General features: G+C 52.2%; 1 protein-coding gene across 6 annotated transcripts in view; it reads left to right on the plus strand.

The window, feature by feature from the left end:
- Positions 1-26347, plus strand: part of SLC22A23 (solute carrier family 22 member 23) — a 141415-nt gene that overhangs the window by 4260 nt on the left and 110808 nt on the right. The window contains exon 2 of one of the 6 annotated variants that reach the window (XR_007479483.1): positions 4937-5023. The exons of the other annotated variants lie outside the window; for them this stretch is intronic. The gene's annotated coding sequence lies outside the window, so the exon portion shown is untranslated. The remainder of the gene's footprint in view (positions 1-4936; positions 5024-26347) is intronic. 6 annotated transcript variants of the gene reach the window in all.

Raw genomic sequence — 26347 nt, forward strand, 5'->3', positions numbered from 1 at the left:
CAGTGATTTGCATGGTTTATCTTATCCTGCAGTTTTCAGAGTGAACCCTTGTTGGTTTCTAGTGCTCTCCACTTCCTTGAATAACCCCTAGAATTTTGCCTACCGTCAATGTTAGCAACACTCTCTTTCTGTACGTGAAATTTAAGATGTTTATCTCCAGTCTTCTAATATTTTTTCTGTTCGCCAAGAATTCTCACAGATTGCTGGCCTTTATCCTGTAAGTAACCTGAGAGTTGTTTAAATACCCCAGGAAGTAATTTGAATTCTTTTTCTGGGGCTCAAGATTAGAAGTTATTTAAAGTGACTCAGTACGATTTAATTAGGGTGAAAAATAATTACAATGTCATCACAATAGGAATATCTTTAGAAATAACTCACCGGTAGGTCATCCTAGTGTGATTTTATTTCGTGTGTCTACTATATACAACACAACAGTGAACATCTTTGTGCGTGACTGTGTTTAGAAACTTACTGAAATAGACAATGCATCACATGGGACCAAAAGCAAACAGTAAAAGTAACATTTCTCGCCATCTCTGCCTCCAGTTTCCCTCTTTGGAAGCAGCCATGGTTACCAGTTCCTTATGTATCCTTCCAGAAATATTCCAAGTATATTTTCATTTATATATTTTTCTCTCACAAGCTGTTCGTATACACCGTTTCAGACCTTTTGTTCACCTGTGTTGGGGATGGGTGCGTATCAGTACAGGGAGCCCCTCACTCTTTTCTGTGTAATAATTTAACAAGTCACCTTCCAAGGGGGCATTTCGGTTGTTTCCAGTCTTTGTTATTACATAATATATAATGAAACTCCCCCACACATGAAACTTTTAGAAGTGGAGGGTCAAACTGGGCTGCATTTTAATTCTGACAGGTGTTGTCAAAGTGCTCTCCATAGAGATCTTATTGCCCTTTCACACTTCCACCCATAAGGTGTGAGGCCCCACTCCCACACCCTCCCTGACCCAGGGGGTTGTCATACTTTTAAATGTCTCCTCGTTTGACATGTGAGAAATTGTTGTTGTCATTTGCATTCTCTTGTTAGGAGGGAGGTTAAATATCTCTGAAATCTTTTGAGCCATTCGTGTTTCCTTTTCTTTGGACTGTCTCTTCGCATCCTTTGCCTTCTTGTGTGTATATTTGGGGGGGGCATTATTTTCTTACTGATTTATAGAAGTACTTTATGCATAAAGTAAATGAAGCAATTTGGATGTTTTGTAAATGGTTTTCCCTGGTTTGTTGTTTGTCTTTTGATTTTGTTTATGGTATTTTTGTCACGCAGAAACTTCTGGTTTGGATAGAGTCAAGTGAATCTTTTATGGTTTCTGGGTTTTGTGGTAGATTTAGGACTTCTATAATCCTGGAATATTAGGGGAAAACCACATTTTCTTCGAATATTTTTAGGATCTCAGTACCTTTTTGATTTGGTGTTGTAGGTGTCAGATTTGCTTCTATTGAGGCATTAGGATGAATTGCTAGGAAGGGAAATAAATGTTAGGTCAGTGGGTATAACAGCATTTCTCACAGGCTTCAGCTTGCTCATGACGAGCTCCTAAGCACAGAATCTGGTGTGGTCCTCACTGATGGAGACGCCGGACTTTGCACAGTTGCTAAGCAGCTCTTCCATCTTTTGGGGGACAGTGTTCGTCCCCAGGTCTCACCTTTCCTTCACCTTCTTGCTCTGGACCAGCTGCAAAACCTCTTGTCTTTAGCATTGTTTTGCAAGTCTCAGTTCATTCTGGCCTTCAGTCCCAGGCAGGATCGAGTCAAAAGTTGATGTCATTTAAAAACACGTTGGGCATCAAATGTCAGTCCCGGTGCGGGAGCCGGCTGGGCCACACATTCAGGATGCGGGGCTGGCGGCTGGGAGCCGGCCACGGCCACGGTGAGAGCGTTTACACCATGGAAATCTGCAAACACTGCACACCTGGGTCTGTTTTTCTTCCGAGAAACAGTTGTTAGGCAATCATCACGCCACTGAGTGTGGCCCTGGGCCACTCCTCTGTTTTTTCCTAACCTCTCCTTCCCTCCCTCCTCCCTTTCTCAGACGTGAGTGCGGATTCTGGGCCAGGCCTCGTGCTTCGTGTTGGGAATGCAGTGCTAGGTGGAAATAGCACAGCACCCACCGAGCTGATGGACTAACAGGCGAGGCGCACCTTAACTAATCATCATCACTTTTTAATTACAAACTGAGTTAAGTGAGTGGAAAGAATGGGAAATGAGAGAGAACAGAGAGCCTGGCCCAGACAGACTGGCCTCAGTGATGAGACTGACGCCTGAGGAGGAGAGAGGCAGAGGAGGGGGTGGGTGTGTGTGCCTTTCCCTCCGAGAGGGAGTGGCATCTGCAGGGCCTTGTGGCCTGCGGGAGCCTGGGGCTGAAGGGTGCAGGGTGGCTGGGAGCACGGGGATGGGGTGACTCATAGCCATGAGACGCTGAACTCAGCCAGCCGAGGGATGGGTAGGGAACAGGGGTGCCCAGGGAGAGAGCCTGTGGGGTGAGGAGAGGGCTGGCGCTGACCCTGCTTGGGGCCACAGACGGGCAGGGGGGAAGCCAGGCCCGCTTCTGCCAGAAGGAGGCCGCTGGCCCGAGGCGGGGGCCTGCGGAGGAGCCGTGGAGAAGCCCACTGGCCGGCAGGTTCGGACCAGGCCTTGGGCAAGTGGGTCTGACCCTGTTCCCGGGCTGTTGATTGGAGAAGCACCGGCCCTGGAGGGTTCTAGCATCTTCTCTTGCCCTCTGGCTCAAAAGGGGAGGGTGCTAATTAAACTTCCACCGGGCCGAAGGACCCTGAGATGGGAAGCCATCGGCTAGAACCGACTTCATTCAGCCAGCTTCACCTGTGCCCAGCACCCAGTGTAGGTAAAAGTGCCCTGGGCACAGCGAGCTGTGGTGTTATCTTCGAGTCCAAAGTTCAGTTCAGGGAGGAGAACGAGGCTGGGGGTCATTGACGTGTCCAGAGCCGTAGCTGTAGGGTTAGAATGGCTCACCTGCTCACCCTGCAGGGTGTTCTTGCCTCCGCCCCAGGGGCCCCGCCCGGGGGTGGGGGGGGCTGCCCTTTCTCTTCATCTTTACTGGCCAATCAGAGACGGTCCTGCTCCTGCCTGAGGAGGGGCGTGGCTGTGTGCTGTTACCTGCGGCTTCCGCGGTGGGCTGTGCAGACCTCTCGGGCAGTTTCCTTAATCTTTGCTCCCTCTGCCTCTGAGCCCACTTCCTGGAACCCTTTTCTCCGTCCTTCTACTTGCTGGTCCCTGTTCATCCTTCGGGTCCGCACGCAGTGCCCCCAGCACTGGCTGTGCGTCTGTCCCCGCTCTACCCACCGAATCCTCAGCAGAAGTGTCTGAGCGCACCTGCGCTGGTGTCACGAGAAGAGCGGAGCTCTCTAGCTTTGCAGGTGTGGGTTATGACCCGTTCACCTGCAGGCGCCTCGCGGGTAAAGTGGGCTCAGGGCTCCCTCCCCTCCCCTCCAGGAGACACTTGGAAATCTCAGATTCCTCTCTTCCTCTTCTGTGGGGTAAGGACCGGCTGAACGAGTCAGGTCAGAAATGCTTAGATGAGGAGGACCTGATAAGCCACATCTGGAAGGGTGGTTAATTCCATGCCGTTCCGAGGTGTCTTTCGCCTTCGCCCAGAAACTGATGACGTGGGAAGCCGGGTGTGCCCTTCAGACGTGACGCCCCAATGCAGGTGGCCTGAGGGGTCCCGCCAAGGTGGACCTCCAGGGGGTTTGTCTGAAAGACCCTTGAAGGGGTTGGCTGGTTTTCAGAGTTCTCATGTGAAAACAGAGCAGGCCTCTGGCCGCAGGGCTCAGGGATCTGAAAAGGAAAGGGGCTTCCTGGCCGGCGGGGGCCCCAGGATGGGGTGGGGTGCTCTGTCATTTGCACCTCCACCTCCACGGAGGTCGTGGGCCAGACATCTGAGTCCGTGCCCTTCGATGGAGGACCGTCTACCAAATTAGAAGTCTGGGTTAGCTGTGCTGGGGGGAAGCGGATTGGAGAGAAAGTGGAATTGTAAAGCGGGGCCGAGGGTAACCCGAGCCTTGACCGCAGGCATCAGGGAGCTGCCTTCAGGGCAGGTGCAAACGGGGGAAGGGCCAGGCTCTGTAGAGAGGCCCCTGCCCACCTGGAGTGTTGTCTCTGCTGGGTCTGTAGGAGGCATTGACCCTGACCTCCATGGTCCACAGACTTGGCTCTGCGGTCTCTGCTTCTCTCAGCGTTTACCCAGCGCTGGTCATTACATACAGGCTGACCCCCCCGCGAGACAAGTGGCCTAGAGAGTCACAAGCCTGCCTTTCTGGGAAAGGGGGCAGGGTTATGGGCTGATTTAGGTGGATTTCCCCTACAACAGGTCGTTGCTGAAATAGAACACCGCCCGCGGGCTCTCAGGTCGTCACTTGCACCGTATGACGTGCCGTCAAAGCTTCTCTTCTCAGGACTCGTTTGGTTGCAAGTAATGAAAACAAATTCCAAATTACATTAATTCACAAAAATAGAAAAGAAATTGACTGGAAAGATGCAGGGATGGCTCAGGAAACCTAGGCCGGGATCTGAGACCAGAATGTGGGACAGGGGTTGTTTCAGAGCCCTTGTGGAACCCACATCAGTTTCTCCTGAGATCAGCTTCCCTCCCGCCTCCGGACTGGCTTTTGCTCACCTGGTCCCTGGTCAGGCGGAGGCCAGCACCCCCCTGTCCAACACCAGATTCCTGGGCGCAATTCCGATGTCCAGCTGGGGCAGGACAGGCGGGTTTCAGAGCACAGGGTGCAGTTACCCAGGGCGGGGGGACCCCTGCAGACCATGGGGTGGGGGGCAGCAGTAGCTGTTTTTCACTGGGGCGCGGAAGAGACTAGAGATGGATCTTTTGGGCAGTTAATGGAGGATAAATGAATATTGATGATTTAACCCTTAAATGCTTTAGACAAAGGACTCTTTTTCTTCTCAGAGACTCAGGATGAAACTTACCCGGCCCCTTAAGCTTCGTGTGGAATTGGCAGGAACGCCCCTCCTGAGGCTTCTTTTCTGGAAATAGGTATAGATGCCCTCAGCCATTAGCTCCGGATCAGAGGGGGCTTGGAGCGAGCCCCTGGGCAGACGCTGAAACACGCAGCAGAGTGTTGCCTCGCCCCCTGCCCCACTCAGGGCGGGTCTCCTGGTCTCCCCAAACCTTTCTTCTAGTCAGGACCAGCACGAAACTTGTGGGGCCCCAGTGCAAGATGAAGATGCAGGGCCCCTTGTTCGTAAACGATTCCCAAGACCAAGACGGCAGCCGCAGAGCATTAAGCCACATGCGGCCCTTCTGAGCTGGGCCCTGCTCCTGGGGACCGCCCCCCACTGCCTGTCACTGTTCCCAGAGCCGGTGTCACCACCGCAAAGCTCATCAAGTGTTCCCCGTGCCTTTCTGCGTCTTCTTCCCCATTTCACGTCCTTCTGCTTCTCCACTCCTTTGCTGTGTCTTTTTCTCGGTTCCTTGCAGTGAAAGTATAACTCACTTTTGCAGGGCCTGTTTTGCAGAGGCACAGCCCTAACCGGTTTAGTTCTGGGTGTATAGTTAGCTTAGGGCCTGCAGTGGCACCAGGGAGCCAGGAGGCTCCTTACATTGGAAACCCTGCTCCAGAAATGAGACAGTTTTCTTATCTGAGCAGTGAACCCATAGCTGAGTCACAGGAGCCTGTGGGAAGGAATGTCAAGTCCTAAGAATGCGGGTTAAGTGTTTATCAGCCTTTTTTTTTTTTTTTAAAGTGGGGAAGAGGGTCAGTCTTTGTATCACTTAATCCTGCTAGCATGACAGTCACACTTTATTTCTTAGCATCATTTAAAGAGTAAGTGTAGGGCTTCCCTGGTGGTGCAGTGGTGAGGAATCCGCCTGCCATTGCAGGGGACACGGGTTCGAGCCCTGGTCTGGGAAGATCCCACGTGCCACAGAGCAACTAAGCCCGTGCGCCACAACTACTGAGCCCCTGTGCCACAACTACTGAGCCTGTGCTCTAGAGCCCACGAGCCACAACTACTGAGCCCACGTGCCACAACTACTGAAGCCCAGGTACCTAGAGCCCATGCTCCGCAACAAGAGAAGCCACCGCAATGAGAAGCCTGTGCACCGCAACCAAGGGTAGCCCCCGCCCGCCGCAACTAGAGAAAGCCCGCGTGCGGCAGTGAAGACCCAATGCGGCCAAAACTGAAAATTGAAAAAAATAAAGAATAAGTGCAGAGGAGACAGTGGGCTGTAAACCAGCCACAAGCCTCCCAGGGGTCATGTTAAATTAAGGATGGTTAGACACTCAGTCCCATAATCTGCACTACAGACTGTTTCCTCCCAGATTAGATTAAAAGTTGCTTTTTCTGTGTGTTTAAAAGATGCTTTACAAATTGGGCACCCTTGGTTGCTTCATCCTGAGGAACGCCACTGTTCCCAAATGAGTATACACGAGCATTTGCAGCAAACACAAAGTTTTTGTCCAACTTAAAAAAATTTTTGTGTAACTGTGGTAAAGTATACATAACGTAAAACTGACCATTTTAACCATCTGTAAGTGCACAGCTCAGCGGCATTAAGTACATTCTCAGTGTTGTGCAACCATCACCTCCATCCTTTCCAGAACTTTCTCATCTTCCCAAACTGAACCTCCGTCCCCATTAAGCACTAGCTCCCCTTCTCCCCACCCCGGCCCCCGGCCCCCACCATCTAGTTTCTGTCTCTGTGAGCTTGACTACTTTCAACCCCTCCTATAAATGAAACCATTTTTTGTCCTTTTGTGACCGGCATAGTTCACTGAGCATCATGTCCTCAAGGTTCATCCACGCTGTAGCCCGTGTCAGGATTTCCTTCCTTTTTAAGACTGAACAGTAATATTCCATTGTGTTTATACCACTTTTGTTTGTCCATCATCCGTCAGTGGACACTTGGGTGGCTCCCTCCTTGAGGTGCTTGTGACAGTGCTGCTGTGAACACAGCTGCTGCCCTACGTTTTGAAGACAGTTACGTACAGCCCCTCCCCACCGCCTGTGTTGAGCCTGCCCCTGCTTCTGCTCTCGCGACATCTGCTCCGTGGCAGGCCTTGCTCCGCCCTGGGTGGTGACCCAGGTGGACAGAAGCTCGTCTGTGCCCAGAGAAGGAGCTCCTGGTACAGCCGAGACCAGTGTCAGCTGGAGGGTTCTGGGCGTGGTGTGAGGCGGGAGCTGAGGCATGGGGCACAGAGGTGAACACACCTGGGGAGGTCTGTGCTCACCGTCCGGGGGGGGGGGCGCAGGGGAGCAGCGCTCACGCCCAGCTGTCCACGCCGTGTCCTCAGGGTCCCCCAGCCCTTCCATCCATCCTCTGCCCTTGAAAACCATGGCCGTGGCCCTTCTCAGGGCTTCTGACCGAGGGCCTGTCCCTCTCGACGTGTCTGCCCTTGGGAGGTGCCAGTGCTGCCTGGTCCCCGCCGCACCCGGGCCTCGGGGTCTCGGTGCTACAGCCGAGTCAGGCTGGTGATACCAGATCCGCAGACGGCTTCAGGGACGTCAGGCGACCTGTTTGTGGCCTTAGCGGTGACCGTTCAGTCCTCAGCTCTCTCAGGACGGGTGCGCTGCCTGGATTTCCCGTCTGTCTCCTAGCTGCTCTCCTCCTGGTCTCCTGCGAGAGTCCTTTTCGTCGCTCACCCGTTAAGGTCGTTCCCGGGTGTCTTAGCTCCTTATGGGCCGAGAAACAAGCCCCACAGACGGGGCGGCTAAAGGAACACACATTTAGTCCCTCACAGTCTGGGGGCTGGATGTCCAAGATCAAGGTGGCAGTGGGGCTGGTTCCTCCAAGGCCCGTCCCCTGGGCTTGTAGACACCGCCTGTTCCCTGTGTCCTCACACGGTCGTCCCTCTGTGTCTGTGTCCTCATCCCCCCCTTACAAGGACAGCCCTGTTCAATCAGGGTCTACCTCAGTGCCTCATTTTGAGTGAATTACCCCTGTAAGGGCCCATCTCCAAATAGTCACATCTGAGGTGCTGGGGGTCAGAACTTCAACACAGGAGAGTCTTTTTGGGGTGGTGGTGAGGGGACACAGTTCAGCTCGTAACAGCTGAGTTCCAGCACACAGCCTAAGGAGGGCGGCCCCAGAGCTCTGCCTGTGCCTCGTATCTCCCCAAGGCCCCAGGCCTGCGTGTTCCATTGCCAGCAGGACTGGCCGTGTCCTCTGGTCTCTGATCTCCTCCACCCCCCTTGCCTCAGATCCCAGTGCTTTTGTCCTAAGTCATAGCCGACTGGCTCTTCTGACTCCCCTGCTCAGTCTTCGCTGTGCTCCCTGGACTTCAGGGCGGAGTTGGGCCTGGTTGGCGGGTTTTCACGGCCGCCGCCTGCCTCTCCTGCCACTGTCCCCACCGCCCAGCACCGGGACCCTGTGCTCTGGCCCCGACCCTTCCTCAGGCAGCCTCAGCCTTTGCACACGGTGTCCTCCAGCCTGGAGTCCGCCTGCTGGTCACCCCGCGCCTTCTCCAGGCCTTTCCCTGTGCCTCCGCTCCAAGCCCAGCTACGCGCCCTGGGTGCCTGGCCCTGGTAGGTGCTCGCCGTGGTGAAGGTGGCTGGGGGCTGTGGCCCTGCCGGTGTGGGGTGTTAGCCGAGTTGATTCTAGGACGGCAAGAATAGAAAGGGGAGGACAGAATCACAGGTCAACTCAGGCCTGAAGTCCAGGTTCAAGGAGCTGTTGAGGACCATGAAGGGTGATGTGATGTATCTCAAGTAGCAGCTCATCAAACTGGAATTCAACCTGGGCTCTGGAGCACATTATGTCTTTTTTTTTTTTTTTTGCGGTACGCGGGCCTCTCACTGCTGTGGCCTCTCCCGTTGTGGAGCACAGGCTCCGGACGCACAGGCTCTGCGGCCATGGCTCACGGGCCCAGGCGCTCCGCGGCACGTGGGATCTTCCCGGACCGGGGCACGAACCCGCGTCCCCTGCATCGGCAGGCGGACTCTCAACCACTGCGCCACCAGGGAAGCCCCACGTTATGTCTTTAAGCCAGTGTTTTTCAGAACTTTTAGTCACAGAGTCTTTTCTTCTAATGGAAGCTGTGGATCGACAGAATTGGTCTTTCTGGATCTAGGACTGGGGCCAGAGGTGGTGTCTGGAAAACCTAGACTCGCTTGGGGAACTTTGGGAAATACCTGTAGGACCCAGGCACCCGCTGTTTAAAAAAGTTCTAGGACATCCCCACGTGGTGCGGCTCTTCCCCAGCAGACACGTGGCCGTGTCTGGAAACACTGTGGTTGTTACGCAGAGGCGGGGTGCTGCTGACATCTGGTGAGCAGGGACCAGGGATGCTGCTGTACGTGGTACGATGCAGGGGACCGCCACCCCCAGCAGCGAAGGGTGATCCAGCCCCAAGTGTCCGGAGCGCCAGGTCTGAGACGTCCTGGTCTCAGCTAGTGTGGACGTGTGTTGTGTTTCCTGACCCCACGCAACAGATGGCCAGGGCTCAGCCCGTCTGAGACCGAGGCTCCCCTGTAAGCCAGGCAGGAGCTGCAGAGTTGCCAGGAGTGACCCCTCAGCTGGGCGCCCTGCCCCGTGGAAGAAGGGTCTGCGGAGCGCATGCGTGCTGTCAGCCGAGCCTCAGCCTGCCCACGGCCAGGCTACCGGGGCAGGCACGTTATGAAGCACCAACCCGTGCGTTCTACCTGCAGATGGATGTGCTGACGACCCTGTCACTTGTTCAATAGGCCCTTTGAACCTCTGCCTAGAATAATGGTTCATTACTTGAAAGGGAAACATTTATTTGCAAGTAAAAGGTATTTATTTTCTAAATGGCTCTAATGCGGACTAGCCTTTTCCATAATGCCCATTAAGGTGGTTTGATAGTGTTTTCAGGGGCAGGCAATGAGAGCTGCCCTGTAGGACACCGACACCGAGCGCTCAGGGCCGGAACGGAGCACGTTTTCGGTATCAGAGTAACTGAGCAGGGCGACCCCCCTCAGTGCAGGCGGTGAACCTGCAGTGGTCCTAGCGTGACATCCCCCATGACACGTGTCCCTCCGAAAGTCAGCCTGTTGGGGGGTGGTCACTGCAGCTGCTGGCCTGGGGCCTGTCCACTCACCGGAGCCGATCCCGGGCCCCATCTGCCCGTCTTCCCCAACCGGCGAGATCTTTCCCTCCTTAGACGCTCACAGCGCCGTCTGTCTGTCCCCCTCGCTCTCCTCCTTCTAAGGGGTCTGTGCTCGGCGTCCTTGGTGTCCCTAGGAAAGAACCAGCCAAGGCTGCGAGCGGGGAGACCTCACCGAGTGTTCTGGGGCCGGGGAGTGTCTTAGCTGGCTCCCAGAAGTAACGTCCAAATGGGAAATAAAGATGCCTTGGCCGGTGGCCACCCAGTAAGAGGGAGAGAAAAGCGAGCAGGTGGCGCGTCTCGTTGGGGCCTGTGCACAGCCTGGAAGCTTCTGGAGCGGTCGCATGGTGGGCCTGTGACCAAACCTTCCAGGTTCCAGGGTAGGGTTTTGTGTTACTTCATTGTAAAAGGAGATTTATTTTTAATCTTTCTTTCTGGGACGTCCCAGAAGAAGCTGCTTTTCAAAAATGGATATCATCAAGGTTATGAGAGTATTCGGGGTTTTTTTTTTGGTTTTTGTGTGTCTGCTGATAACAGGTTTGAATTGAATTGAATTGTGGTTTAAGTATAAGCAGTGGTTTCTCTCCTTAGTTTCTCACCTGCCATCTTGCTTTTCCCCACTTGTAACGCTAGTCCTCTTTTGACTAGAGTTTTGACTAGGGTCTCAGACACGTGATTGAAGGGAGGGTGGTGAAAAAGGAAAAACTAGAGCCTTGGTTGCGGGTCTCGCTCCAGCAGCAGTTTGGGGGAAACTGAGATGACCTGAGCAGGCAGGGGTGACCCGAATTTAAAGGCTCAGTTTATGACACTGAGAGTAGGTTTTTCTGTCTCCAAAAGGCAATTTCCCCCGTCGAGGGGGAGGCCATGATCCACAGTCTGATGGAATCTGTGCGTAGAGCAGAGGTGGTGGCCGCATCTCATCTGGTTCCCATTCACGTGGGGAGGAGACCACAGGAGGAAAGTCCAGAGGGTATGTCATTCAGATGTTTGCTGGGCCGCTCTGTTTGCAGAGTGCCGTGTTGAGAGCCTGTGAGGCATGCCCTGAGGATCGGGTGGTCCCGGGAGACCGGGGAGAAGGAGGGCAGCTGGGCAGGGGGGGAGCCTGAGCAGGGGGTGGCAGTGGGGAGGGGTGGAGTGTGTGTGTCGGGGGTCAGTCCTGGGTGGCAGGAAGTGGGAAGGAGCTCTTGTTTAAACCAGGAGGAGATAAGGCACAGAGCTGTGACGGTTTGAAACCTTGGGCATCAGTAGGGATGCTGTCCGCTGCAGACAGCAGAAAACCTCAGATCACACTGAGTTCTGAAATACGCAGGGAAACTTAAGACATTTCCGGAAGTCAGGGATGGGCCGGGCCCCAGTCCACAGTCTTTTCTGCGTCTCTTCCTGGCCTTCGTCAGTGGTGGTTCATCCTGACACTGTGTAGTGAGAGGCTGATACTACTTGGGCTGCCGTAACAGAGCACCACAGACTGGGGCTGAAACAGCAGGATTTGTTCGTCACGGTCTGGAGGCTGCAGGTCCAAGGTCAAGGTGTTGGCAGGGCTGGTTCTCCCGAGGCCTCTCTCGGCTTGTAGATGCCGCCTCCTGCCTGTGTCCTCACAGGGTCATCTCTCTGTGTGTCTGTGTCCTGATCTCCTCCTCTTCTAAAGACACCAGTCGTATTGGGTTGTGTCCCACGCTAACGACCCGTTTTAACGTAATCACCTCTTGAAAGCCTTGTGTCCAAATGCAGCCACATCTGAGGTGCCGGAGGTCAGGGCTTCAACAGATGGCTTTTGAGGGGACACGATCCAGCCCATGGCCAAGCGCTGAGGTCCTCGTGTTGGCAAGGCGAACGCACCCTGACAGTGGCTCTCTGAGGCTCCAGCCCCCTCCTGGCCTGGGAAAGAGGGAAGGACAGCGTCTCCTTGCAGCCTGGAGTGTGGGTCCTTTTCTCTCACCTGTATCCCTCAGGTCGCATACCTGCCTGGAACCAACAGCACCCACCGGGGGTGCCCTGTGCGCACCAGGGACGCCCCTTCCCCGAGTCACGTGGGGTGGGCACATAGACAAAACTGGGTTCAAGAGGAGTGGGATCGGGGAGAAGAGGGGCTGTGTGCAGAGGACCCCGGACTGTCTCTGGCAGGTGAGCAGAGGGTGGGAGGTTTGTGAGCCAGGTCGTGGCAACATGTCCCAGCCGTGGGCTGGCCACTCTGGCGGGCCACTCACTTCTCCCTCCTGTTATCAGCATCTGATAGGTGAGGGACCCAAGGCTTAGAGGCCAAGGGGCTTGGCCAGGGACGCGGCGTTCCTAATCGACGAAGCTGGCATCCCAAACACGTCAGTCCTGCTCCACCACCTGTGCTCCCTCCATAACACCAGCCCCCCTCCGCTCCCCCCCCCCCATTTCCAGAAGACAAACCGTGTGCCGGCGGAGAGGAGGTCCGGGGCCACCAGCGTCTGTGCTGTGGGTGATGGTGCCCGGCCACATGGGGTGGGCAAGGGGCAGACCAGACTCACTCGCGTATCAGGTGACAGGAGGGGGCGGGCACGGAGCCTCTGAAAGTCCGACAGTAAGTCCAGGGCGGCAGCAGGCTTGGCTCCCCGCGGGGGCCCTGAGGGAGGGTCCGTCCAGGCCTCTGGAGCGGCCTCGGTCCCTGGCGTCCTGGGCTGGGATGCACCCGTCCAGTCCTGCATCTCCACCTGGCCTCCCCACGTGTCTTCACGTCATCGTCCCTCTACCTGTGTCTCTGCTTCGACGTTTGCCCGTTTTCTAAGGACACCAGTCATGCTGGATGCGGACCCACCCTGATGACGTCATTTAGCTTCCTCTGCTCCGTGAGGACCCTTCCTCCCACAGTCACGTCCTGAGCCGCCGGGCTGAGGAGTCACTTCGCCAGCTCTTACTGGGGGGACGCAGCTCAGCCCACAGTGGGGTCCTTTCAGGAAGACAGAGCTTCTTATCCCTGCAACACGGGTGACTCCGTCCTTCACGTCAGTTTTGCAAGAAGAGTGCTTTTCCAGCCCATTTGGTCTGTTGTAGAGTGATGGATCTGCAAGCAGGTGGCTGCAGTGGTTGGAATCCAGGTGGTGACAGGGGGCAGGTAACAGGTGGCTGCAGATGGTGGCAGGAGTGCCTGTGGCGCTTTCACGGCGAGGGAGAAGGGGGAGGGAAGGAGGGGAAGGGGCCCTGGAATAAACAGCACCTGTGCGAGTCGCTCACTCTCTGCCCTGAGCTCTTGGCCTGGAGATCATCTCCTTGAGCAGAAGGGAAAGTACAAACAAACGCTTTCCCTCCTGGAGGGTCATCCAGCCCTGTGGGCTCTGCCACACCCCCTGCGTCTCCTTCCCCTTCGCCGCCTGTCACCAGAGAGCTGCCGGAGCGGGGAGGACACGGAAGCCCCGTCAGCTCTGAGTGCTGCTTCCTTATCTTTGGGGACCCGTTTAAAACAATTTCCCAGATTTTTTCAGACGGAGATACAATTAACATACAGTAAAACGGGCAGATTTTAAGTGTATAGTTCAGTGGGTTTGGACCCATTTATCTGCCCCTTAACCACCACCTAAATTAAGCCGCAGTGCGTTCCCCCGCCGTGGAGAACTGCCCCCTGCGCACCTCCCATCGCCTCCCGCCCCCGCCAGCAGCCAGCGTGTTACTTTCCCTCAGCACAGCTGGGTGCCGCCTGGTGCAGAACGTGGCAGACGTGGACACGTGCAGGACGAGGCCTGCGCGTCTGCCGCTCGCACCCTGCGCACGCGTGAGCTCCGCCCACGTTCCCACCTCCGTCAGTCGTTGCTCCTGGTACGCCCTCCACCGCTCGCGTCACCGCGTTCGGGTTCTCCCCTCACCTGCCAGTGGACTTCGGGGTGTTTCCTGTTAGTGGCCGATACACGTCGATTGCCATGACAGTGAAAGCCCTGCCTAGTCATTACCTTGCAGTTCTAAGACGTCCAAGTTGACAGAATCGGAGCAGCTAGTGGGAGGTCTTGACTTACTTATAATCTGGGTAGGTTTCCCTCTTTCCCTTCTCTTCCTGGGGGTCGGAAGCAGGAGCGCGGGGTGCCTGTGGGGGAGCAGCTGTGGCCTCCAAGCCGCAGGAATCCAGATGCAGTTTCCAGGGCCCAAGGGTGATGAGGAGGCCCGAGGACTGGGGCTGGGGGCGGGGATGCACGTGGGCGGGGATGCGTGTGGGCGGGATGCGTGTGGGCGGGGATGCACGTGGGCGGAGGGAGCTACACCTGGACAGGCCGCGGCCATGACCGTAGCGCGGGTACCAGGAGTGCTGTGGTTTTCCACCGCAGCTCCAGGGGCTTGGAACAGCAGGACCTCCTGCCACGTGTGGGACCCCAGCCGGGAGCCCCGCATGCCTCCTGGCTCAGGAAGACCTGGGTAAGCCTGGTGAGGGCTGACGGCTCTGGGGTTAAAGGAGCTTGGGAGCAAGACGCCAAACGAAACAGATGGTGCGTCCGCCATCTCCCAGCCACGGCTGAACAGAGCTGCAGCCCCGTGTGTAGGGACGTTTGTAGGAAAGGGCAAGGGGAATTCTCTTCCCATGGACCTGCCCAGGGGAAGGAGGGGGCTAGGGGAGTGTTTCCCAGCAGGGCTGGGGCGTGGGAAGGGAATCATCGCTCCCAACCTCTCCCCTCCGCCTACAGACCTCAAAGGAAGCAATGAAGTGTGGGCAGACGGTTCCCACCATTTTTGAACCTCCCAAAACATGGCGTTTTCCCCAGGGTTTTCACGTTTGTCCGTGTTTGCGTGCCGCTGGGCATTTCGTCGGGCAGAGTGTTTGCGTCCGTGCCTGCGCGTCGTCCAAGGTGAACTGTGCTCGTGTTGAAGCAGGTGCAGCCACCACTGATGCACTTGTGTTGAGACAGCAGTTTAGGGACTGCAGGCCCCGCCGTGTTCAGCAGAGAGAATGCGTTTATCCTGATGGCTGTTGAAGTTACTGAGCCGAAGGGGAAAGCGAGAGGCGGCTTTCTTGGGCCTGGGTGGGTGGTGTTCTGAACGGTACTTGAGCACAGTAGCCAGGAAGCTCGGTTCCTTTAGGTTTTGTAAACGCAGCCCCATGATTTGGGGGAAAAAAAAAAGACCTTGTGAAAAATGATTTTACACCTGGCTTTTTCACAGTCTCGACTTGACCACAAGCACCGCGTGGTTGTGAGAACCGGGGCTGGTCCAGCAGTGACACGGTCCCGTGCTCGGGGGCTGTGCTGAGTGCAGCAGGGCGGGGGGAAGCCCCTAGGCTCGGGCAGGAGACCTGGGTCTCCATGCTGGGCTCTTCACCACTTTTCCACTCAGACCGGCTCCTGGAGTTACTTGGCCTCCTGGACCCTAATTTCCGAGGTGGAGATGCCGCTTAATGCGTAGGCTTTGCAGAGATGAAAGGAAACGACCCACACGCAGCCTCCATCTCCACAGGGTGAGACCCGTGCTTCACCCGAGCCCTTTGCTCGAGGAGCCCCCATCGGGGCTGGGAGGGTAACTGCTCTGACGCATCGTGCACATCGCTGCAGTTTCCCAGCCATTAACTCAACATGTTTAAAACAAGACGTCTGCAAAGTCTCAGGACAAAATTACGATCAGCCCTGGCAAATGAGCCTTCATGGCATGTGGCAGCCACCTGAGGCGCAGCCGCGCTGGGGACCCTGCCTTCTCACCTTAAAACGTCCGGGCAGCTGGTCTCAGCTAAGAGGTAAAGCGGCTCACACCAAGGTACATGTGATGATAGAGCTAATCCTCCTTGGGGCTCATCCTATACTGCAGCCTGTTCATCGGTGGCAGATGTGCGGCCTGCACCCTCGTGCCCACCCATCGGTGCGTCTGTAGAAAGGCTGGAGCCTGCTTGGTCCGCGCCGCACCCCCGGTCACTCTCTCCCTTTCTCTCCTCCCCCGTCCCCTGAACAGCGGGCTTGGGGATTTGGTCCCCTTCCTCTGAAAGGCTGCCAGGCTGGATCAGGGTGTTTCTAACAAGAGCAGCATCAAGGAAGAGCCAACATGAGGTTTGATTTCAGTTGACATTTGAACTCCATTTAAAGGTTGGTTTTGATGCGTTCCCCTCTGTAACGGGTGCAGGGCCTCCGGGTCTGCCCCTGCCCCGCTTTCTCCACTCGCCTCCTGACCCCCTGCCCGGCCAAGAGGGAGAGTCCTAACTAAACAGAGCCCCAGGCCCTTTGATGTGCTCTCACAGCACCTTAAGCTCAGCTGTATTTCATTTCTTACTCACGGCCTGTTTTCCACCCTTAGACTCTCGACAGCAGGGACAGCACTTTGCACTGTTATTTCTTGGGGTCTGACCCACAATAGTGACCAGTAAACAGCTATTAAATATGGAAGCTGTGCCACCCTCTGAATACGCAGACGAGTCCCCGATGGGCCTGGACCAGGGCGCTGGCCGCGGGTGGGGATGCACAGGGAGGAACCTGTTTGCGTGAGGACAGAACCTAGGCACTGGGAGCCTGGCTTGAGCATCATGGGAAGTGAAGCCCAGGGGAGGGAGCAGGCAACTGTGAGGGACACAGGAAGACTGTCACGCTTCCTTCTCTCATGTCTCCCCGCAAGGAATGGTCTGGGCCTCGGAGAAGCTTGTCCTGAGGCTCTAACCCGTAAGGCTGAGAATCAGCCAGCAGGAAGTGGCTGCCCGAGGGCTTCCTGCTCTTCAAGGGGGCGTCCTCTGTGTGTAAGTTAAACAGAACCCTGACTAGTCACAGCTTGCGTTTATCACTGTTAGAACAGGAATACAATTTTATCTCACTTTTTTTTTTTGGTAAGATATGTATGAAATAAAACTTACCATTTTAGCCATTTTTAAGTATATAGTTCACTAGCATTAAGTACATTCACGTTGTTGTGCAGCCATCACCACCATCCGTTTCCAGAACTTTTTCATCGTCCCAAACTGAGACTCTGTCCCCGTTGAACACTAACTGCCCATCCCCCCTCCCTCTGCCCCAGCATCCACCCTTCTACTTTCTGTCTCTGTGAATCCGACGGCTCCAGCGACCTCTTATAAGTGGAATCGGACAGTACTTGTCCTTTTGTGACGGGCTTATTGCTTTGAGTGCAATGTCCTCAAGCTCATCCATGGTGTAGCCTGTGTCAGAATTTCCCTCCTCTTTGGGGCTGAATAATATTCCATTCTGTGTATCCACCACATTTTGTGTATCCATTCATGTGTCTATGGACCCTTGGGTTGCTTCAACTTTTTGGCTATTGTGAATAATGCTGCTTTGCACATGGACGTACAAATAGCTGTTTGTGTCCCGGCTTTCACTTCTGTTGGGTACGTAGACTATGTCTTGAAGAGTCCGTAAGCACCACTGGACTTGGGCTGACTGAGCGTCCTCCTGCAGGAGAGGCAGCAGCGTCCAGTGCAGGTACATGTCCTTTCAAGGAGGGTGAATTGTACACAGTGATTGCTTTTTGCTGTCATTGAGCTTCTACATATCAGTTCCTAAGAGTATTGAATGTTTGTCCGTCTGTTACCAGTTAGCCTTTATAATCTCTTCCAAAGACAGAGAAACATAGTTATTGTTTTTATGTTCTCTGATCAAAGGTAGAAAACAAATTTCTCTGTGTACTTTGAATATCCTTTGACACATATGATAGCAGCTCTCCTCCCCTCCTGTAGATGCAGGGGTAACCAAAGTGTCTTACCCCAGGCTCAAAATCCCAGAATTGTCATATTATAATTTGCGTTGTGATCGTCTGTTAGGTCGTAGGGCAAACAAAATATGCATGGCAACATCTCTTATTCTGCAGTTCAAAATATGCCCTTCAGAGTCTGTGTGTGGGATGTCCAAGGCCTCCTGAGTTTGGGAAGTGCAGCCACAGAGCCCCCTGTGCGGGATCCATGGTGTGCAGTAACAGTAAAGGCTCTGAGAAGTCCTGCAAGGTAGGCTCCATCTTCCCTCTGACTGTTACTGCAGACGAACACCTGTTGGTGCTCTTTCAAGCACCTTCAGAAAATGCCTCAGCTGCTGACTTAGAAGTGAATGCGTGTTAAAGATGCAGCCCCAAAGGGGAGCACAGCCCAGCTGAAGGTTTCATTTATGGACCGTTCCCTCCTCTCTGCTTCCTGTGTGCCTTGGAGAGAGGGGAAGGAGTGGGGAGTGCCCAGTGGGTGGCCTCGATGGCCTGCGACAAGCTTTGTAAAATCCGCTCTCGAATCAGTGGTTGATGGAGGGTCACTTGGCAGTCTGTGAAGCGTACCTTTCCAGAGCATGCCTTAGGCTGGGATGGAATTCAGCTGCCCTGGCTTAATTAGCAGGGCCACACCCACCAAGCCCCGAACGCGATGCAGTTAATACCGTTGCAGGAAAGAGCCTGGTTTCCAGAGGTTCACGGAAGGGGCTGCCGCACAAGTTCCTGCGTGCTGTACTTCCAAATGCACCCATAGCAGAAGACACCGTCCCAGGCCCGTCCCCAGTATTAAAGCCCGTGGGGTTCTGACCGGGCTGGCGGGTGAGAACATCCACGCAGCCGTGGGGGGCCTGTGAGGGAGGCCACCTGAGGCCCAGTCTGGCAACGCGCAGCCGCCTGAGGGATCTCTGCCCCCTCCTTCCCCTTCCAGCTGAGTCTGTTCTCCGCTTCCCTGTCCCACCCAGCCCGGCCCGATGTGGGTCCCTGGGGTCTGTCCTCAGGAGAACTGGCTCGCGGCAGTGGGTGGCGCCCCTCGAGGAGCTGATTCTGGCTTTGGCTTAAGGATACTTTGAGTTTTATTCGAGGAAAATCTTGCAGAGCTGTCTGTTTTCTGTTAACTTGTCCCTTGGGATGTCGGAGGCCCCTGGAGTGGATGGCAGGGGTCCTTTCTCGGGCCTGTATCTGCATGTCCTTGTCCCGCTTAGCCCCGGGCAGCTGGAAACAAACTGCACTGTCACCTTTGGCTGTCACATTGCCAATTCTGCTCAATGCTTTGGGGAGATTAATAGTTGGTTCAAGGGAAAAAAACGTAAACACCCTTTTGGGTGTGATAGTGTCGCTAGCTTTTGAGAACCAACCTCCTTTTTCTCCTTTGGGTCAGAAACAGTATATTTAATGACTGTCTGTGGGATGTCTGGGACGTGGGGCTAATGTTGTCCTGTCTGCAGCTGATGAGATCGAAGCGAAGGGCATCGCGTCCGAGCTCTGGGGAAGGACGTGAAAGGCGTGTAGACCCCCGTGTGGAAGGGTGCCGGCTTCCCGTCCAGTCCCTCCCTGCTGTGGGCATGGGGGCATCTTCTGTGCTTGCCTCTCCCACTTTCTATTCTGTGCAGAGAGGATGTACAGCTAGGAAATACCCCTTCATTTGGATCAGTTAGGGTCAGTCTCGGTGAATAACGCAGACTCTCTATCAAAACTCTTTTTGAAAGTAGTTTTTATTAGCTCTCCTTCAGGTGTTACCCATAGACATAAGCCCCAAAGGAGCTGCTTAAGTGACAGAATTAATGAGTAATAATCACCGGGCACCTGCCTTGTATTAGTTTTGACTCATAACAAACCTATATTGCAAGTTTTATGACTCCTGTATCATAGATGTTGCAACTGAGGCCCCAAGGGGTGAGGTAACTCACCCGGGTCACGTGACTAGAATGGAAAGTCGGGTCCATCAGCTGAAACTCTGTGCTCTCACCTCAGTGCGGCTGTCGCCTTCCAGCCCAGCCCAGCCCCCATGTTGGTCTCTGAATTCCAGGCCTCCTGCAGGCTCTTGTTTATCTGATGATGCTCTTCTGCGGAGACCGTGGTAAGCTATAGCCCAGCCCAATAACAACAAAGGAAAAGGCCAAATTGGTAAAAATTCCCCAACTAGTGTTCTACTAGACCTTTTGTGAGTCCAGCAGCTGAGGGTTCTGTGTACGTTGTTTTAGCAGGCTGGTGTCAGCTGTCTTTGTGGAAAAGGTGACCATTTAGATTCACATGTGTGCTGGCTTCTAACTTGAGTCAGACACAGCAAACATCCTTGTTTGAAGAGGCCGTTTTGCCTAATATTATTCACGTCCTTTCAAGATGGTGAGACCAATGTTGAAACAGGGAGAAAACTGGTTTAGCTTCTCAACTGCCCTGATTTATTATTAAAAAAAAAAAAAAAAAGTGACTGTTGGACAAGATGGCCAAGAGTTGGTCTCAGTTAGAATGTTGAGATAATTTTTTAAAATTCTTTATGTTGTAAGGGCTTTGGACCAGAGTGCACGTGGTGCCGACAGATGACCGTGAGGTTGGGAGCTGGACCACACACCTCTGTCCTGCTCGGCAGTGATGGACTTGGGCGGTTTGCATCAGGGCCACCTGTGAGGAAGTAAGATCTTCCACAGCAGCCTGAGCTGGGGTCCAGCAGCCCCAGGGTTGTTTTTTTTGTTTGTTTTTTTTTTTTTGCCGCGCTGCGCGGCATGCAAGATCCTAGGTCCCGGACCAGGGATTGAACCCGTGCCCTCTGCAGTGGAAACAAGGAGTGCTCTGGACTGCCAGGGAAGTCCCCAAGATTTTTTTATTTTGAGCAAGTTACGTCATTTCTCTAGGCTTCAGGCTTCTCATTTCTAAAATTAGGAGGTTGACCTTGACTTTTCCCAGTATTTCGGTACTAAAATTCTATGAAAAATAAGATACTGGGATATTATTTTTAATAGATGCCTTTGAGTACATACCTGCTATTCACAGGGACTTTATCAGCTGTTTTTGTTTAGTCATTGTAACAGTGAAGTTGAAGTAACAGCAAAGGTTGCCCTGCTTCCACAGTAACGCTTTGCTTCCTCGTACCTGAGGTCTTCTGAATACCAGGCAAGACAAATGCTGCAACCGAGAACAATTTAGTATAAACCACAGAATTGTTTATATTTGCATGAACAAGGGCTGTTTCTTTGAGTTTATTGGGGTGGGGAAAGAACATGAGTTTTAATCAGACATGGATTGATAATCTTCTACTGAAAAACCCTTTGACTTTGGACTAGTTGCTTCCCCTCTGCCTCAATTTCCTCATCTGTAAAGTGGACTCACTGGTCATAAGCCCGTGTTGTAGGGCTGTCTCGATCCCTGAATAAGATGCTTAGTCAAAGCAGCCAGCAGAGCACAAGACCACGACAGGTGCTTAACAAATGTTGAGACGGTACTTAATTTATGTAACCGATTCGTTCTATTAAGAGAGAATTATTCATTGTTTTAAATAAATGTCTCATACCCTGTATTCTGTGGGCTTTTATAATGAAACTAGAATTCTCTTCCCCTTGGGGAAAATTACTAATGGTGAAAAGTGTGGTGGAAACACTTAAAAACTATATTGCCTGTATAAATGTTGTATTATACGTAATTATGTATTAATTATTTAAATCCTGTTTGAAGAAATAATCACGGAGAGAAAGAGGGTTGAGAAGGTGCATGGCACAGGGAACACAAGCAAACACAGAGCACGTCCACTTCCGGAGTGGCAGCTCCACGTGCTGTCCTGCCCCATCCCAGCCATCAGCTTTGAGACTGAGGACGTGGTCCCTTTCTTCAGGGACTCACGGTCGAGTGCCGGGGTCGGCAGACTTTCCCTGTGAAGGGCTGAATAGTAGACATTTTCCGCTTTGCAGGCCGTGTGTCCTGTGTTGTCACCCCTGTGCTCGGCACATGCACTTGTGCACTAGCAGAGACGGGCCCCCATCGAACTCGACGTGCAGAACAGGGGGCAGGGCCACATCGGGCCTGCGGGCTGTAGTTTGCCAACCCCTGAGCTGGTCAAAGGAAGATTTGTAAGCAGCAGGCAATTATGTTATGTTCTGATAAATGGTCTGGGTGTTTATCCTGAGTACAAGTTGTCATAGGAGTACAGAACAGGGGTACTAGGAAGAGGAGAGCTTCTCAATTGACTTGATTAAGTATATGGAAACGTATTCTTTGTATCTTTCTAATTTTCTACCCCTTGTAATTAATTGTGTGCTTACAAAGCGACTGTATGCCCATCGAAAGGCATAACGCCAGGAGTACAGAAAGGCTGCCATTCTCCAACCTGCAGGTGATCTACAGTGTTAAATAATTTTGGTTGAAATGAGTTTTATCCATTGAGCCAGGAAAATCGGGGTGTGCATAGATATTGTAGGACAGGCAAAGGGCCCTGCGGCTTTTGGGGAGCTGGGGGTCCCTTGGCGTGGCTGGGCCCTGGCAGGGCAGAGAGATGAGGGGTGACTCGGCCCAGAGGCACTTCTCAGGGCTGAGAGAAGTCAGGGTCACAGCTGCCAGGCAGTGGGGAGGGACAAGGCATTTGTCTCCGCAGGTAAAAGATAATTTTCCTTCTGCCTCTGAGTTCTTCTCGATTGATCGCCTGGTCATCACATTCTTCTCGTTCCAAGGATTCCCTGACCCTGCTGTCCAAAGGTCTCCACACTTCGCTCCCTTCCAGAATTAGTGGGGCTCGTTTCAATGTTACAGTCCAGTTTTGTTCCCGCGCAATACTAAAAGATCTCTTCTAGTAACACATGTAGCAACTGTTTAATTTCTTGCTAAGAATCTTTCAGTTACTTAATATCAATTACGTGTGAGAAGCCGGTGTGTTGAATTCACTTAAGGCATGAATAGTTCCCTGGGGTTGAATGTTCAGGGCGGTGGAGTTTTTTGTTTTTGTGTTTTTTCTCTTTCTGGTTTTGCAATAGTCCTCTTTAATGTATAGGGTTTACTATCAGTTTCCCTTCTTAGAGGTAGTAAAATAGGCATTGCAGGATTTGGAAAGACTCTCCAGGGTTTTGGTTGATAGAAGGTCGTTGCTTATTTACCGTCTCTGCTGCCTGTGGATCATAGATTCAGCATCCCCCAGGGCCATAGTGGGCATTATGGCCCACTCATAAGGACGTTTGCTAACGTAAACCTCTGCTTAGAACTGTATGGTGTTCCTTGTTTCCTTTCAGAAAAAGGAAAGGAAAATTGAGTGCCTCGTGTTACCTCGCAGAGATGATCCTACATCCACTACTCAGGGCCTGTTTAGGTGGTTAATTTTCTGTTTCCTTTTTAAGTTAGCTTCTTAAATTTTTATTTATTTTTTAAATTGAAGTGTAGTTGATTTACAATGTTGTGTTAGTTTCAGGTGTACAGCAAAGTGATTCAGTTATACATAATATATATGTATATAGTATTACATTCTTTCATTCTTTTCCATGATAGTTTTTTACAAGGTATTGAATATAGTTCCTTGTGCTATAAGAAAGAGGTTTTATACTTCCAGCCCTTTAAAAATGGTCAAATTCAGTAAGCACCGGGAAGGCCCCCGAAGGCGACAGGTTGAAGCCGTTGTCACATCCATCTCTCTTCCTCCACACCAAGGTGGTACTACAGCCAAAGGACAGCAGGCGTGAGAGTCGTCACTGGAAGAAAAACAGAACAAGACCGATCACTGAGTAAGGGTTAGGGTGAGTCTAAAATTACTACACTAGTCCAAAGCGGGGCTACGCGAGGTTGAAGAAGTTCACCAGCTTTGACGCTGTGGTCTTGGACCGGTTTCCTTTGCACGAGGAGAGAGCGGGTTTGCTGGTCTTCTCCATGGAGCACCCACAGGCTCACAGTAGGTTTTTGGTTCAACTATTTCCCTCAGCGTGCTGTGTTTGGGTTTTTGGCACCAAGTTGGTTGGGGAAAAAGAAAGTGGAGGAGCCGTTTGAGCAGCAATTAATGAAAAACAGGGAAACAAAACTAAAAAAACAACCCAAAAACCTCCCAGTGTATCTGGCAAGGTCGTTCATTATGTCATTTAAGGAAGCTCGAGAGAGTGCCAGCCCTAATTGGCAGTTACGTTGGCTGCTGTGAATCTCCTAAAATTGGAGGATGAACTTAGAGGCAAAAAGCAGAGAATAATTTGGGGTTTTCAAAATATGCAGTATTTCTTGCATTTTGATAGCATCTTTAGGAAAAAAAATCCGAATACTACTAGATTAAAAAGAACAAAAGCAGGGCTTCCCTGGTGGTGCAGTGGTTGAGAATCTGCCTGCCAATGCAGGGGACACGCGTTCGAGCCCTGGTCCGGGAAGATCCCACATGCCGCGGAGCAACTAAGCCCGTGCGCCACAACTACTGAGCCTGCGCTCTAGAGCCTGCGAGCCACAACTACTGAGCCTGCGTGCCACAACTACTGAGCCTGTGCTCTAGAGCCTGCGAGCCACAACTACTGAGCCTACGTGCCACAACTACTGAGCCTGTGCTCCAGAGCCTGCGAGCCACAACTCCTGAAGCCCAGGCGCCTAGAGCCTGTGCTCTGTAACAAGAGAAGCCACCACAATGAAAAGCCCGTGCACCGCAATGAAGAGTAGCCCCCTCTCACCGCAACTAGAGAAAGCCCGCGCACAGCAACGAAGACCCAATGCAGCCAAAAATAAACAAATAAAATAAATGCATTAAAAAAAAACTGAATAACACAGACCTGCATAGGCTGCCTCAGTGTTGAGCAGCTGATTATAGCTAATGTGCTTCATGGGTCCAGCTTATGTGGCCAGCCTTCCAGGGTGTGTGTGTGTCCGGGGGGTGGGGGGGGTGTTCTTGCCACTTCTCTTGTCTCCAGTTAAGAAACACAGAGCAGGGCAAATCCTCGGTGTATCCAACAGTGGTTCATGAGGGTCTGCTGAAATACCACTTTAGGGGGAAAAAAAGGTTGCAGAAGAATGCTGACCCTGCATTTCTCTAAATTCCTCCAGTTCTGTCAGGAATTTTGTTTTATTTAAGCTTTTGAAGTTTTAAGCAGTGTTATCCCCTTTGCAGTCTGAGCAGAAACTTTTCCGTTTATCTCTACTGACTCCTCAGGGTTAGAACAGACGTGCGTTGTGACTGGTAAAACCCTCGTGGCTTCTAATGGAGCAGCCTCAGATGGGCATCTCCAGCACAGAAGATGAAACTTGGGGGAAATTTTTCACTTAGTTTCCTGAAAAATGTTTTTGGCTTTAGTCAATGAACATTAACATCATCAGTAATCTTCAGGCTCCGAAGATGTAGTTTGTTTCTAGTCATTTTGCAAACAAGCTTCCGCTAGACCTGAGTGCTTAGATTGTGTTAAAATGCATATTCCTGAAAAGGTGAAAAGTTTTTTTTTTTTTTAGTCATTTGGTCTCACCCTAACTACTATCACTTCCACCTACCACTGTGGGTGGGAGTTTATATTACTTTTACCTCTACTTTTTTTCTTTCATTATAAGGCTTATAGATTAACTGTAGGAAGTTTGGAAAAGTCAAGAAAAGTATAAAATCGAAAATAAAACTCAACTCTCCAGAGATAGTCACTTTAAATATTTTGGAATATCTTCTAATTTCCCCTGTGGACCCAAATATCTCCTCTATTCATGGTTTTTTATTCTGAGCCTTTCTCATACTGTTATGTCATGAGCATTTTTCTCAATCATTTGCTTTCAAAAGCAAACATTTTCATGCTGTATAGCCTTGCTGATGTCAGGCAGGTTCCCATGTCTTACAAGTTACAAACACTGAGCATCGTTGCACCAGGACATCTGTGGGCATCAGTCATAGTCTCCTTGGGAAAAACTTCCAAGAAAGGGCATTGCTGGGATAAAGAGTGTTCATGATTTCAAGTCACGGGACGCATGTTGCCAGACGGCCTCGCAGAAGCGCAGTGCTTCGTTCACACGCCCAGCACAGATTTGATCCTCTTGGCTTCTCCTGCATTGTTGGGAAACTTAAAAAAAAATTTTTTTTGAAAATAAAATATTGAGCGTTGATTTTAATTAGTGGAATTGAGCATTTCCCAGGTGTTTTTTTAAACCATTTGTTTCATATTTTGTTAATTTGCCTGGTGCTTTACCCATTTCTAGTAGGAGTATCAGTCTATATTGTTATGGAAATACTTACTAAGGATAGTAACCCTTGGGCTGTTGTAGGGGAGGAGAAAACCTTTTTCCTCTACCCTCCTAGGCTCTGTGGCTGGGGCCCTGGGAACTAGACTGAAGGCAGCTGAGCAAGAGGGAACCAGGGTTCATTGCCAAGTGGAGCCGGGCACACAGGAGCGCTTGGTGACCAGTAACTCAAAGGGGTGGTCAGAACTTGGGCTCACATCTTAACAGAAGGACAGTCCGTTTGTACAGAAGTGAGGAGACAGAAGAAAAGGGGTTGAGGCTTTTAGGGGTGGCAAACTTGGGAAGGAAATATATGGGGGAACTAACGGAAGATGAGGGTTGTTTCAGTGAGGTTGTTTTTAATTTTTATCTTATATTGGAGTACAGCTGATTTACAATGTTGTGTTAGTTTCAGGTGTACAGCAAAGTGATTCAGTTATACGTATTTTTCAAATTCTTCTCCCATTTAGGTTGTTACAGAATATTGAGTTCCCTGTGCTGTATAGTAGGTCCTTGCTGATGACCTGTTTTATATATAGTAGTGTGTACAT

The sequence above is a fragment of the Orcinus orca genome, chromosome 10 (assembly GCF_937001465.1).
Source record: "Orcinus orca chromosome 10, mOrcOrc1.1, whole genome shotgun sequence".
Lineage (NCBI taxonomy): Eukaryota > Metazoa > Chordata > Mammalia > Artiodactyla > Delphinidae > Orcinus > Orcinus orca.